The 14,798-nt window shown below is 39.5% G+C and overlaps 1 protein-coding gene across 2 annotated transcripts in view; it reads left to right on the forward strand.

Moving 5' to 3' along the window:
• Positions 1-3,429, forward strand: part of TMEM182 (transmembrane protein 182) — a 228,475-nt gene extending 225,046 nt beyond the window's left edge. For both annotated transcript variants that reach the window (XR_004352992.1, XR_004352991.1), the window contains exon 6: positions 3,310-3,429. The gene's annotated coding sequence lies outside the window, so the exon portion shown is untranslated. The remainder of the gene's footprint in view (positions 1-3,309) is intronic.
• Positions 3,430-14,798: the final 11,369 nt, after the last annotated feature.

Here is a 14,798-nt window from a genome sequence, read left to right on the forward strand (position 1 = left end):
TACTTAAAAGTGTCTCGGCATTTAAATCGTTTTCTGCAACACGCACCTCATATTCTGTATTTCTGAGAGGTGTGTGCCTGACACTCACATCCCTAAGTTTCCACCACCTTTCTGCACAAGAGTCCAACTGTTCAGTCTTGCTCATGCGCCTCCTTAAGATTCTGTTGGAACATGCCCAGTTAATGCCTGAACATGACCCCTTTCTGTAGATCCATGCACGTTTGTACGCACAGCCAATCTGCCAGTCCGGATCGACAGCCTCACACCAAAGCCTCCATTTCTCAGCAGGAGTCCAGCAAACCAGATGTCAAGTGCATATTTCCTGAGTATTTTATGGGCTCCACAGAGAGGCTCTCACAGTATGGTTCAGGCCTCAGTTTAGTGCAACTTGTCAAAATGAATTGTTTCATTTCTGTACCACAAATGCCAGGTTGAGACAAAAATTAAAAAAAAAAAAATTCTGCGTAAGAGTTTAGGCTTTCGCGTCCTTAATGAAAATCCCATGGACTTGTAGTTGCAGTTAAGGTCTGGGGCCGGGGGGGTCCACTTCTCCCCCAGCGGAGGGTAGGCAGTGTCCTCCAGCTCAGCTTATGCAGCTCAAGGGAGGTGAGAACTTGCTCTGTGAGGTCCACGACATCCCGGGAGGTGGCTGAGCAGACTTGTGACATCAGGGCAGAGTTTCAAGGAGGGGTTCTTCCTCCTTCACCTAGAGAAACTCAAGCACCAGCAACAGCTCATTAAACAAATTCCCAGAGTCCCATTTGCTCTCTGGGGTTTGCCAACCCAGACCGCAAATGGTGGTTCACTTCTTTCCTAAATGCAGAGTGGAATTCTTCTCCTCAGTCCCTTGGAGGATTGAGGAGAAGTTCATCTTTAATGAAAAAATGCCTTTATTATATAATGGTTAAGACCCTGGTCCCGGTATCAGACACAGTGGGGTAAGGACGCCGGTTCTTTCCCTCCTTAGTGAAGAGTCTTTGGATGCCTAGGATGGAGACAGATGCTGTGCATTCAGTTGTACTGTACTTAACTGAGAGGCCGTGTGTGCTGTGCTCAGCCCTGGGCTTGCACAGAGTCAGCACTCCATAAATACAATCTATTGTGCATTTTGAATAATACTATTGATATTGCAATACTAAAAAAATAATGAAGATAATTATTGGTTCTGATTCTTCATGGCTTCTTCAACTATGTTACAAGACAGAGATCTTCTGACAATGTAGAATTTGGCCACAAATTCTCTTTTTTGAATTAGTGGAGTCATATTGAGGGTCCCCTGGTCCCTCTCAGCTGAGTTACATGTAAATGCAGTATTTTCCACAATCACTGACTTTTGTCGTTGTCTCTGATTTTCTCAGTCATCCATCAGTCAGCCAAGGCCAGCCTTCCCCACCCTGCTCAGCGGTTGGCACTCAGTGGCACCCCATCTAACCTGTTGTTTTCAGCTAAGCTCGGGCAAGTACACTATTTCAGTAGATGCAGAGCCAGCGCCCACTGGCGTGGTACGGACCAAGCGTGGCTGCAGTAGCTTGGGTGTCTGTGCTTAGGTTATTCTAGGTGTCCACAGACCACTGTCTTCCTTTAACCCCAGTGGGTCACCACCTTGGCTTTTCCTGTTTTAGCCCTCGAGAAGCTTGCTGTTATTACAGTCTTGTCTCAAACCCCAGATGTGTTTATCTGGCACTTACCTGCCAGTCTCCATCTGGGACACAATTCCTACCATACTATGGACTGGAGTCCTAGAACTATGTAAAATTCTAAATGTCTACTTGACCTCAGGTATTATCTACTGCCTTCCCTACATATCCACGCTATCCTGTCTTTGGAGCTTTTTGGCAAATTCCTTATCAAATCCAATCTGTTTCTTAAGCCTTCCCTAACGGTTGCCATACTCATTGATCTTTTGCTTCTCAGTATTTCACTCTATTACAGATTATGTTTTCCTTTGTGTGTTACTTGTTCCATTTGAAGGTAGAAGACATCTCTGAGCTTTCTTTGAATCTTCCACTTGTCAGCCCTATGTATGATATCTGTTAATGGAGAGACTGATGAAATTACAGAATAAAGAAAGAACTTTCTATAGTTCCATAAATAAGTCTTGGATATTGTCAAAAGTCAGTATTTTAGAGACTGTATATATATATATATATATATATATATATATATATATATATATATACACACACACACACACATTAATATATATACGTTTATACATATATATATTAGCTGAAGGAATGCTGACATCAGAGTCCTTAGACTTGGTTCAGATCTTAGGTCTTCTACCTACTCACCTGTTATAGAAATATAAACCTTCTGACTCTGTTTGGTCATATTTTAAATAGAGATAATATATCTACCTAGTATTTTTTCTTGAAGATTAAAATCAATAATGTATATGAACATGCTTAGAAAAGCACAATGTTATTATTGCTGGGATTCCTATATTTTATAAGAAATAGTGTCAAGATGAATTTTTGGTTTACCTTTATTGTGATTCTATTACCAATATCATTATATCATGACCAGGGAATATTTAGTTTTGATCAAATGGCTTTGCTTCCGGCATTTGTGTACCTGAGTCAAGAATATACCTGACTCAGTGCTGTTGATCACTGGTGGTCTGTCCATTCAGAAGATGATCATGGCTGTCTCACTTATATGGCCAGATTCAGATCTCACATAGGAAGAGAAGATAACATGGAAATGTCTGACCTCAAGCACTAGGATGGGAAAAGGAAAAATTCTTAAGAAAAAAAAAAAGACGAGTACAATCCATTGGTTCTGCTCAGATCAGACCTCCACCTCTTCAGTGCCTGAGCTCAGCCTCACCCCCTCTTCCCCATGGGTGGGCTGTGGGAGGCACAGGACAACACTGGTGATTTACAAGCCCCTCGATGGTGCTGTAGAGATAATGAAAGAGGCTGGATTTGACTTTGATTTTTCCCTTGAATCACTTACTTTTTAAAAGCCAATTACTTCTGGTGAATATTTATTTGCCTTTCCGGTTCTGCAAATTATTTATTTAAATAGTTCTTAAGAAACAGCTGTTTGGGATTCTGTTTAGGAGGATGCGGTACACAATTCCTTTATTAGTCAGTGGCTGCACATCCCAAATCAGATCCCTTTCCGTGGGGTCCTGCAGGCTCTCTGCGCAGGTAGCTCTCGGAAGAGACGATGAACTGCTCTCTTGGCAGCTGTGGCAGGGTTAGAAGCACCCTGTGCCACTAACTGGCTTCTTTTAAACACTTTGGTCAAAGCCTTTAGTTAACATCGCTGCTCAGGTAAGAATGTTCTTATACTCCGCAGACTTCGTGAAGAGGAGGAATTATGCTGGTGAACAGAGCTGGTGGGATTTACCTATTGACATAGACAATGAGCTGTTCGCAGACATGAGGATGTGGGATGCATCCTGTCGCAGCGTCTGGTAGAAGGTACGTAGTCCATGCTTGCTAAAGTAATGCTGGCCTGGATAGAGTCCAGCCCCGCGCGTGGTATTTAAATCCTGTCTGTGGCATTCTTGCCAGCGTGTTCTAGAACACTTTCACTGACGGGGAACTCCGCAACTCTGGATATTGCAAACAGGGCTGAGCTGACTCACAATCAATGTGCTGGTGTATCTTCCCATTCTGCCTCTTGCCTCCAGGACTGTAAGCACCTTTGCCCACCTTCTTCAACCAACGTGGTCTGAAAACCCTCTCTCAATACCTCCCCTGCCCCGGTCAGAGTTTGCTGGAAAGAAAGGTTTTGACAAATCCTTCATTCTAAGGTATAAATAAGCAATACTAGCTGAGAATATTACAGTCTCTTGGACTCATTTGCATCTGATCAGAGCATGGATCTTTAAATTAAAAAAAGATCGAATCTCTATCTAAAAGTAAAGTTTCAGGCTCCCATCAGTGGCTGGAAGAGAATTCCTGCATTTTCCCCTTGCCAGCCGCAAGGCCTTCTAAGACCCTGAAATCTTACCTTGTGGGCAGCTGTTTCATATCCCTGTGCAGGATCTAAGAGGAGGCGTAAGCAAAAGCATCTTAGAGTGTTAAGACCTCAAGGCTAGCAAGTTCCCCCTTATTTCTTCCCGGGAATTTTGCATTATCCTGTTTTACCAATGATAAAATATTCGCCAATTGCAGCACAGTGATGTAATTTATGATTTTCCTAGTAAGTTCTTTTCTGTGATTTGGGAAATATAAGAGGTTTCTGGACTGTTCCATTGCTAAAATATTCCATCTGATTTTTGATGCTTTCATTCTCCTGAGAAAACAGAAACATTTTGCATTAAGGGAACCATTTTGTGAACACTCTAATCAATTCTAAAGAAAGTCCCTCAGTGTGAGGGGGCAGCCAGGACATTTAACTGAAAGCAGGTCTCAGAGCCAACCCCAGACCCAGGCATGGCAATTAGCAGAAGCACCGAGCCTATGCCTGGGGAATTAAGGTTTGTAAACCAGGTCTGCAGGCTCCCCAGTCCTCCTGGGACCTGCTGCAGCCCGGGAAGGGTTTGAATTGATTTCTGTCCCTGCTCAGAGATCTGTGGAATATGCCCACATAGCAAGAGAATGCTAGCATTACAGGAAGGACGTGCCTCTCACTCTCCTCACCGGATTGGTCCTGGTAGGCATTCATTTCCCTTTGGGACCCAGTGGAGCCCTTTGTAAATGGAGGTCTCACATGAGACCGGAGGGGCCTGCTGTTGTTTCCATGGGGGAGATGCTGAACGGATGTACTCTAGTTCCTGCTAGTTGCTCCCACTCATGGATACAAATACACAGACAGCAAAGTAGCAGTGGGCACAGCACAATGAAAGCACAGAGTTGGCAGCTTGGGTATAGAGAACAGAGATTGTTCCAAAGGAGAAAAGACAGGCTGCCGATGATAGGGGCACTGACGTAGATGCAATAATAGCAAGAACAGAGTCACAGGTATGAAGAGAAGACGTGGACGATCGTGATGCATCTGAGTAGAGCCTATTCAGCCCGAAAGCCCTTTCCTACATGCCAGTGTGAATATTTCAAGGGGAGGGAGGCAGGGCACACATTTCTCTCCCTCGCATAGTGAGTGTCTAGGATCATTAGGACTCCGAGTAGAAAAATGGAAATAATTTGACAAAATTCCCAGAGGCACCACATGATATAAAGCATGACATTTTTCACATATGTTTAGGCTTGTTGCAAAATGGGCAACGCTTCTAAGAAAGAGAGCTTTAAAAATGTAGATACAGAGTCAACTTTTGGTTATCTGAGCTCATGCAGTTGTGGAGGATAAGCAAGGAAATGAACATTTTTTTTAAGGCAGATAATCAAAAGCATGTATGTGTGGTTCTAGAGAGCAACGTGTGGGTGTGTGCGCAGATTTGGCATTCTGCGCGTTGCTTGATGTTAACGTGTATTTGTCTTCTATGAATACACGTTAGGGTGACTGGAGGAGCACAATAGGAGACCTGATTTCTAGTTTCTGTACTGCTGCTCCCTTGCTGTGTAACCCCGGAAGAGTCAGATAACCTCTCTGGCTGTCACCGGGAAAAAGAAGGCATTAGTCTTGCTATGCCCTTGAGGTACATCCCAGCTACAACGCGGGATGATTTGATTGGTTAGAGTGTCTGACATTCCAAGCATACTCTCTGATAACAAATCATCCCGCTGGAAGAAAAGGGAGACAATGAAAACAGCCCAGTCAGGAAAAGGAAAATAAGTGTCTGGGGGCAAAACAAGTAGATCATTTGAACTCAGATGCCTGTACTGAGGGTAGGTTTCAAGGCGCCTGCAGGTGTCTGTTCTGTGTGCCCAGAGCTCTGCTTCTGCCCTCAGGAGCCCGGTGACCCACTGTCCCCTGTGCACAGGGTAGTCACGGGACTGCACGTCTCCGTCCCAGATTTTGCTGCTCCCCTCCTCGTGGCCTGAATTGCAGAGTGAGACCAACTGCTCAGCCCTGCTGGGCAAGCCAATCCCCTCAACCACGGACCCCACCTGGGCCCCTTGTTCTGGTGCAACATGGGAAAAAGAAGAATTGGAGGTTTCTAGCAATGTGAGGAAATGGCCAGGTGGGCAGATGGTAAAGTTACAGTTTGAAAAAAGCAAGTTGTTTTTTTTTTTTTTAAATTGTAACTGATCCAATATTTTGCAAATAGATTGTCCTTTCATTGCCCTCTTCACATCCTGTTTCCCTATAGCTTCTAAAGCCAAGGCTGAGTCCTGAAGCTCAGGACACAGGGGAAGGGCTGAGAGGAAAAGACCGCAGCTCCTTCAAAGTTTCAGAGCTCACACTCAACTTTCTCAGGAAAGCCGTGACTTCAAGAGTCAAGTTTTGTGGGGAGAGGAAGGGGTTTCTAAATGATGAAATCCACACAAAGAGGGAGAAGTGGTGGATTTCATCTCTGAGTTTTCCCATAAGTGAAGGAGAGGGGTGACTTAGAACAGGAAGTGGGGAGGGGAGCTCTTCCGGGAACTGGGAAGGTGAGGATGTACCCTATTTTATTCAATAAATTCTCTATTCTTGTGCATTCGGGCATATCCAACTTCTTTATGAAATTATGCTTTAAATAAAGAACATCAAGGCAATACTGGGAAACATTTCCGTTTCTGTCTCTACTATTAGTGAAATAGAATTCCTGTATTGGAGGGTCACAGCTCGGTGACCTAGACCCATGGAACATCAAAACAAAACAAAACAGACCAGCTGCACTGGAACCACCAGAGGAGGGGGTTGTGTGTTTTAAAGGTTCTGCGGGTAATTCTGGTGGGCATCCAGATCTAAGAACCTTTTTACTAAGGAGGCCACTGAGATGTCATTTCTATTTATAGATTTAAACATTAGTTTGTTTCTCAGCCTATTGTCCTTGGAGTATAATGTTAGGTAAGGTTCTGAGTTCCTCTAAGAAACAAACAGGCAAAGCCAAACAAGTCTGGTGGCGTTTGCTGAAGGGCAGGAGTTTTCCCCGAGCCTCCTCATGAAGCACACACTTGGGTTTATGCTCCAACAATGAAGATACTAGCTGGGTTTATGAAGCTTCCTTCTACAGGCTCTGTGGGGAGGTATTGCCATTCTTGTTATTTTCTGTGTCAGGGGAATATGCAGAGAATCACGTAGGTGGAAATCTAGGCAGTGTTTCCCAAACTCTGCTCCGTGGAACACTCACGTGAGAGAGAGAGAAAGAGATTTAAGTGGTAAAATAAATTTGAAGCAAATATTCTCTGGAAGGTCACAATTGATATGAGTAATGTTTAAAGTGGTGTGAAGTCTTATATGAGGAAGAATTATTTAGTTTTTTGTTTGTTTGTTTTTGTCTTTTAATACCAAATGAGACCCTTCATCTTAACATTTTGTGGGACATGGTGTGTTGTGGACACCGCTTAGGAAATGTTGACCTATGACATCCTACAGAGGAGGCTTAATAAATAAACAAATAGCTTAATAAAGAGCTCTCCGGTTATGGTGGAAAAAAAGAAAATGTGCTTTACCCTAACTCTATAAACTGGTTCTAGTCCTTCATTCCATTAATAGCACAGACTTAATCTTTCTGAGCCTCTATTTCTCCACTTCTTATAAGGGCAACATGAGGACCAAGTGAATTAATTCAGCTATAGTCCAGCAAAGCATCTGCTGTAGAGTCAACGTCTCTTGGTACTTAAACCAGTTCTACCCCCTCCAGGGTTTTCATAATAGTGGCTGAATTGATGCCATGTGATCAAGTGCAAGGCCGACCCACCAGCACGCCTTCTTGGGAGGGGGTCAGACCTGCTCATGTTTACCTACCTGCTTACGTTTACCTGCCTCTCCTCACGCGTGAGCCCACCACACCTCCAGCTCCTTCGAGGCAGGGACCGTGCTTCCCTTACCAGTATGTCCTAATCCAGGGCTGTCCTGGTCTTCTTGAAGCTGTGTGATGGGACAGTCCTGCTCCAAACAGGGGGATTCATAGCAGGGACTTGGTGTTTTCATTCATTCTTTTCTGTTACTTCATATCTGGCCCATTCTATTTAACTATTTCGGGTCGTCCCCTCTTGATGAAGATGAAGTTGAGGTTTGCTGCCCTTCTTCAGAAGTAAAAGTGGATGCGGGCAGGTGGGTAGGAACTTGAAGTGAGACCAGACATTGCTGAAGGAGTCGGGCCCTCCCTTTCTACAACCCCAAAGCATCCACGTGTGTTCTGATGCCCGCAGGACACATTGTTCTGAGATCGAATGTGGGCTGTACATTTTCCTGCCAGTGTGAGAGGACTACGTTCTCAGAGAACAGTCCTAAAGCCATCAGGGTGGGAAGCAGAGAAGGGACTTGATGCTTCTCCTCTCATGTGTGTGGTCACTCTGCTGGGCACTTTGCTTTCATTGTCTCTTTCTACCCTCATAACAGCTTTGTGAAGTAGATATTATTGTCCCCATGTTAGATGACACCCATGATTTAAGTAAAGTGCCAAACACATAGAGTAGTTATGTCCTCCATAAAATGGAACCTCTATTATTATTTGTCCCCAAATAGGAAGAAACAGGCCTGAGATCTATTTAACAACTTTTCCAAGGCCACAGAGTAAAAAAATGGCAAAAACAGAGTTTCAACCAGGTATTCTGACTCATAAATCTCTGCAGTTTCTCCTCCAATCCTTGCTTTGTAGAATAAATAAGGAAAAGAGCTTTGTTGCTGAGATGTGATGCTACTTTCTTCCTCCTACTCCTTTGTTTTGACCTTTTAAAATTGGGAAATACAGTTGACTCTTGAACAACATGAGTTTGAACTGAGCAGGTCCATTTATGCATGGATTTTTTTTTTAAATAGTAAATACTACACAATCCTCAATTTGTTGAATCCATGAATGTGGAACCATGGATGTGGAGGGTCAACTATATATTATAGTTGGATTTTAGACTAAAGGGAGGGTCAGCACTCCTAACCCCCATGTTGTTCAGGGTCAACTGTATAACACAAAAACAAAATAGTAAAATAATCACTAATACATCTTAATGCATTATTATATAGCTAAGACTGTGAAACAACCATCTCAGTTCCAAACTTCAGAAACCCCAGGGCCACCCAAGGAAAGGGTAACCACTCTCTTCTAGATAATCTTCCCTGCTCTTCTTTGTAGTTTGTACGTATCTCAAACCACATTATCATTATTATTTTTTGGCTGCATCACGTGGCTTGCGGATCTTAGTTCCCTGATGGGGATTGAACCCAGGGCCACAGCAGTGAAAGCACTGAGTTCTAACCACTGGACCGGCAGGGAAGTTCCTCAAATCACAGTAATTTAATTCTCCCTGCTTTAAAAACGTTATATTAATGGATCATACAGAGTGTACTGTTCTGTGTCTCACTTCTTTCAGTCAACAATATGGTTATGAGATTCACCCATGAGCATTCCTGTTGCTCCAGATCCTCATCAACATTTAGTATTGTCAGAGTTTTGGATTTTGGCCATCCTAATAGGTGTGTAGCAGTATCTCGTCGTCTTAAGTTGCAATTTAATAGTGGCATAAGATGTTGAATGTCTTCTCATTTGCTTACTTGCTGTCTGTAAGTTTTCTGTCATGAAGTGTCCGTTCGGGTATTTTGCCCATTTTAAATTGAGTTGTTCATTTTCTTATTGTTGAGTTTTAAGAGTTCTAAGAATATTTTGGATGAGTCCTTTATCCGATGTGTCCTTTGCAAATATTTTCTCCCAATCTGTGGTTTGTCTTCATATTCTTTTGACATTGACATTTGCAGAAGCTTTTAATTTAATGAAGTCCAGTTTATTTTTTGCTTTCATGGATTGTACTTTGATGTTGTATTTAAAATCATCATCATATCCAAGATTTATCCTATGTTATCTTCTAGGAATTTTATAGTTTCACATTTTACATGAAGGCTTATGATCCATTTTTAGTTAGTTTTTGTGAAAGATATAAAGTCAGTGTCTAGATTCATTTTTTACATGTGGGTTTCCAGTGGTTTCAGTATTTTTTTCTGAAAATGCCATGTTTGTGCCATTGTATTGCCTTTGCTACTTTGTGTAAGATTAATTCATTGTGTTTATATGGGTCAGTTTTGGCACTCTACGTTCTGTTCTATTTATCTACTGTCCGTTATTTCTCCAATACTACACTCTTGATTACTGTAGCTTTATAGTAAGTCTTGATGTCAGTTAGCCTTAGTCCTCCAACTTTGTTCTTCAGTATCATTTTGGCTATTCTGGGTCTTCTGCCTTTCCATATAAACTTTTGAATCAGTTTGACAAGATCCACAAAATAAACTGCTGGGATTTTGATTGGGTTTGCATTGAATCTATAGGTCAAGTTAGGAAGAACCAAGATCTTGACAATAAATATTGAGTCTTCCTATCTGGGAACGTGGAATATCGTTCCACTTTAGTTTTTCTTTGATGTCTTTCATCAGTTTTGTAGTTTCCTTCATGTGGATCTTACACATATTTTGTTAGATTTATACCTAAATGTTTCATTTTCGGGGTGCTAATGTAATGAGGCATACCTCATTTTATTGCATTTTGCTTTATTGCGCTTCATAGATACTGCATTTTTTACAAATTGAAGGTTTGTGGCAACCCTCCATCAAGCAAGTCTATAGGCACCATTTTTCCAACAGCATTTTCTCACTTCATGTCTCTGTGTCACATTTTGGTAATCTCACAGTATTTTAATATTTTTATTATTATTATATTTGTTACGGTGACCTATGATCAGTGATCTTTGATGTTGCTGCTGTGACTTGGTGAAGGTTCAGATGATGGTTAGCATTTTTTAGCAATAAAATAGTTTTTTAATTAAGGTATGTTTTGTACTGAATACATTGTCTTTTTAGACATAATGCTCTTGCACACTTAGTAGACTACAGTATAGTGTAAACATAACCTTTATATGCACTGGGAAACCAACAAATTTTGTGACTTGCTTTACTGCAGTATTTGCTTTATTGTTGTGGTCTGGAACTGAACCCTCAATATCCCCAGTGTATGCCTTATGTGTATTTGCATTTGCATTTGTTCATTGCTAGTATATAGGAAAGCAGTTGCATTTTTACATTAACCTTGTACCCTACAACATTGCTATAATTACTTATTATTTCCATAATTTTTTCTTGATTCCTTCAGATTTTCTACATAGATGATCATGTTGTCTCTGATCAAAGACAGTTCTATTTCTTCCTCCCCAATATATAGACCTTATATTTCATTTTCATGTTTTATTGTATTAGCTAGGTCTTCAAGTACAATGTTGAAAGTCAGTGGTAAGAAAGGACATCTTTCAGTTGTTCCTGTTCTTAGCAGAAAAACTTCTAGTTTCCTGCTGACAGTTTTTATCATGAATGGGTGTTGAATTTTGTCAAATGCTTTTTCTGCATCTTTGGATATGATCATGTGATTTTTCTTCTTTAGCATACTGATGTGTTGGATTACATGAATTGATTTTTGGATGTTGAAGCAGCATAACAGGGAAAAATCCCATTTGGTCATGCTGTATAATTCCTTTTATTCATTGTTGAATTTGATTTGAGAACTTTTTATATCTATGCTCATGAGAGAAATTGAGCTTTAGTTTTCTTGTATTATTTTTCTATTTTGATATTAGGTTTTGATATTAAGGCAATGCTGGTCTCATAGAGTGTGTTGGGAAGTATTCTCTCTGCTTCTATCTTCTGCAAGAGATTGTAGAGAATTGGTATAATTTCTTTGTTAATGTTTGATAGAATTCACCAGTGAACATGTCTGGGCCTGGTGCTTTCTCTTTTGGAAAGTTATTGTTGATTCAATTTATTTAATAGATGTAGGCCTATTCAGTTTGTCAATTTCTTCTTGTGTGAGTTCTGACATATTGTGCCTTTCAAGAAATTGGTCCATTCATTAGGTTATCCATTTGTGGGCATAGAGTTGTTGATAATATTTCTTGATTATCTTCTTCAAGTCCATAGGAAATGTAGTCCGCTCTTTCATTTCTAATATTAGTAACTTGTCTTCTTTCTTTTTTCCTAATTAACTTGGCTAGAGACGTTGATTTTATTGATCTTTTCAAAAAACCAGCTTTTGGTTTTGTTGACTTTCTCTATTGATTTCCTGTTTTCAATTTCATTGATTTCTGCCCTAATTTTTATTATTTCTTTTCTTCTGCTAATTTGAATTTAATTTGTAATTTTTTCTAGTTTTCTAAGGTGGAAATTTCAATTATTGATTTTAGATCTTCTTTTCTAATATATGCATTCAATGCTATAAATTTTCCTCTAAACACTGCATTTGTTGCATCCCACACATTTTGGTAAGTTGTATTTTTGTTTTCATCTAGTCCGAAATAATTTTAAATTTCTCTGGAGATTTATTCTTTGACTCATGTGTTATTTAGAAGTGTATTATTTAATCTTCAAGTATTCAGGAATTTTCTAGGCATCTTTCTGCTATTGATATCTAGTTTAGTTCCACTGTGGTGTGAAATTTGACACTGTATGATTTCTAATCTTTTAAGATGTGTTTTATGGCCCAGAATGTGGTTTATCTTGGTGAGTGTTCCATGTAAACTTAGGAAGAATGTATATTCTACTGTTGTTGGATGACATATGATGTATATAGGTGTCAGTTATATCCAGTTGTTTGATGGTGCTGTTGAGTTCAATACATCCTTACTGATTTTTCTGCCTGCTGGGTCTGTCAATTTCTGATAGGGGGATGTTAAAGTCTCCACATATACTATATGATTTACCTATTTCTCTTTGAAGTTCTCTCAGCTTTTCAGTTTTTGCCTCATGCATTTCAATGTTCTGTTGTTAGTTGAATACCCATTAAGGATTAAGGATTGTTATATCTTCTTGGAATATTGACCATTTATCATTATGATACAGTCCTATTTATCCCTGATAACTTTCCTTGCTCTGAAATCTGCTATGTCTGAAATTAATATAGCTACTCCTGCTTTCTGTTGATTAGTGTTAACATGTTATATCTTTCTTTTTTCTTTACTTTTAATCTACATGCTTCTTTATATTTAAAGTAGGTTTCTTGAAGACATATAGTTGGATCTTATTTTTTGATACACTTAGGCAATCTCTGTCTTTCAGTTGGTACATTTTCTTAAAGTGATTACTGATAAAATTGGATTAATATCTACTGTATTTGTTACTGTTTTCTCTTTGTTACCCTCATTCATCATTTCTATTTTTCTCTTCCACACTTTTCCTGCCTTTGGTAGTTTTAAATGAGCATGGTATATGATTCCATATTCTCTTCCTTCTTATCATATCAATTATACTTTTTTAAAACTTTTTTAAATGCCCTAGAGTTTGCAATATACATTTATGAATAATCCAAGTTCATATTCAAAAAAAATAGTATACTGCCTCATGATAGTGCAAGTACCTTATAAAAACAAAATACTCCTGCTTCTTTTATCCTTTCCCTTGTATCATTGTTGTCATTTATTTCACTTATATATAATCATAGATGTATACTTTTATATAAGTACATATATATGTACGTGTATATATGTACATATATATTCATATATGTAAAGATAATTGACAACATTATTGCTATTTTTATTTGGAATAGACTGTTATCTTCATGTCAATTAAGAATAAGAAAAATAAAATTTATACTTTATCTTCATTTATTCATTATCTTATGCTCTTTCTTTCTTCATGTAGATACAAGTTCCTTTTCTTAATCATTTAATTTTTTTGCAAGACAGGTCTACTGGCAACAAATTCCCTCAATTTTTGTTTGTGAACGTCTTTATTTCTCATTCCCTTCGAAGAATAATTTATCAGGGTATAGAATTCTAGGTTGGTGGTTTTCTTCTCACAACATTTTAAATATTTCACTCCACTCTCCTTTAATTTGAATGGTTTCTGAGGAGAAGTTAGGTGTAATTCTTATCTTTGCTCCTATATAGGTAAAGTTGATTTTTGTTTGTTTGTTTTTACCTTCTGGTCTCTGCCCAAATTTTTCTTTATTTTTAATTCTCTGAAATGTGAATTTGATATGCCTAGATGTGGTTTTTTGGCATATACCCTGCTTGGTGTTCTCAGAGCGGAATTCCTGCATCTGTGGTTTGGTGTCTGACATTAATTTGGGGAAAATTCTCAGTCATTATTTCTTCAAATATTGCTTCTATTCCTATCTCTCTTTTTTTTTTTTTTGGTGTCCCCATGATGCCCCTGTTATTTCTTTGTAGTTGTCCCAGAATTCCTTGATAGTCTCTTTTTCTCTTAATTTCAGTCTTTTTTTCTGTTTCTCTTGAGCTTTGGAATCATCTATTGTCATATTCTCAAGCCCAGAGATTCTTTTCTCAGCTGTGTCCAATCTACTTATGAGCCTGTCAAAGATGGTCTTTATTACAGTGTTTTTTTATCGCTACCATTTCTTTTTGACTCTTTCTTAGAATTTCCATCTCTCTGCTTACATTATCCATCTGTTCTTGCATGTTTTCTGCCCTTAGCATATTAATCATAGTTTTTAAAAATCCCCCATCTGATAGTTCCAACATTCCTGCCATATCTGACTTTAGTTTTGATACATATTCAGTCTCTTCAAACTGTATTTTTTGCCTTTTGATATGCCTTATGATTTTTTATTGCAAGGTGGTTATGATCTACTGCATAAAGGGAACTGTAATAAATAGACCTTATTAATGTAGTGGTAAGGTGTGGGGTGTGGGGAAGTGTTTTACAGTCCTATGGTTAGGTCGCAGTCTTTTAATGAGTCTGTACCACTGGACCCTAATCTTCACAAGAGTTTTTCATCCCCCCCAAGCCCCCACCTCTGTTAAGTGTAACACAATGGCTTAAGAAGGCTGGAGTTGGATATTTCCCTTCCCCCACGTCAT

The sequence above is a fragment of the Phocoena sinus genome, chromosome 13, assembly GCF_008692025.1.
Source record: "Phocoena sinus isolate mPhoSin1 chromosome 13, mPhoSin1.pri, whole genome shotgun sequence".
NCBI classification, from domain to species: Eukaryota; Metazoa; Chordata; class Mammalia; order Artiodactyla; family Phocoenidae; genus Phocoena; species Phocoena sinus.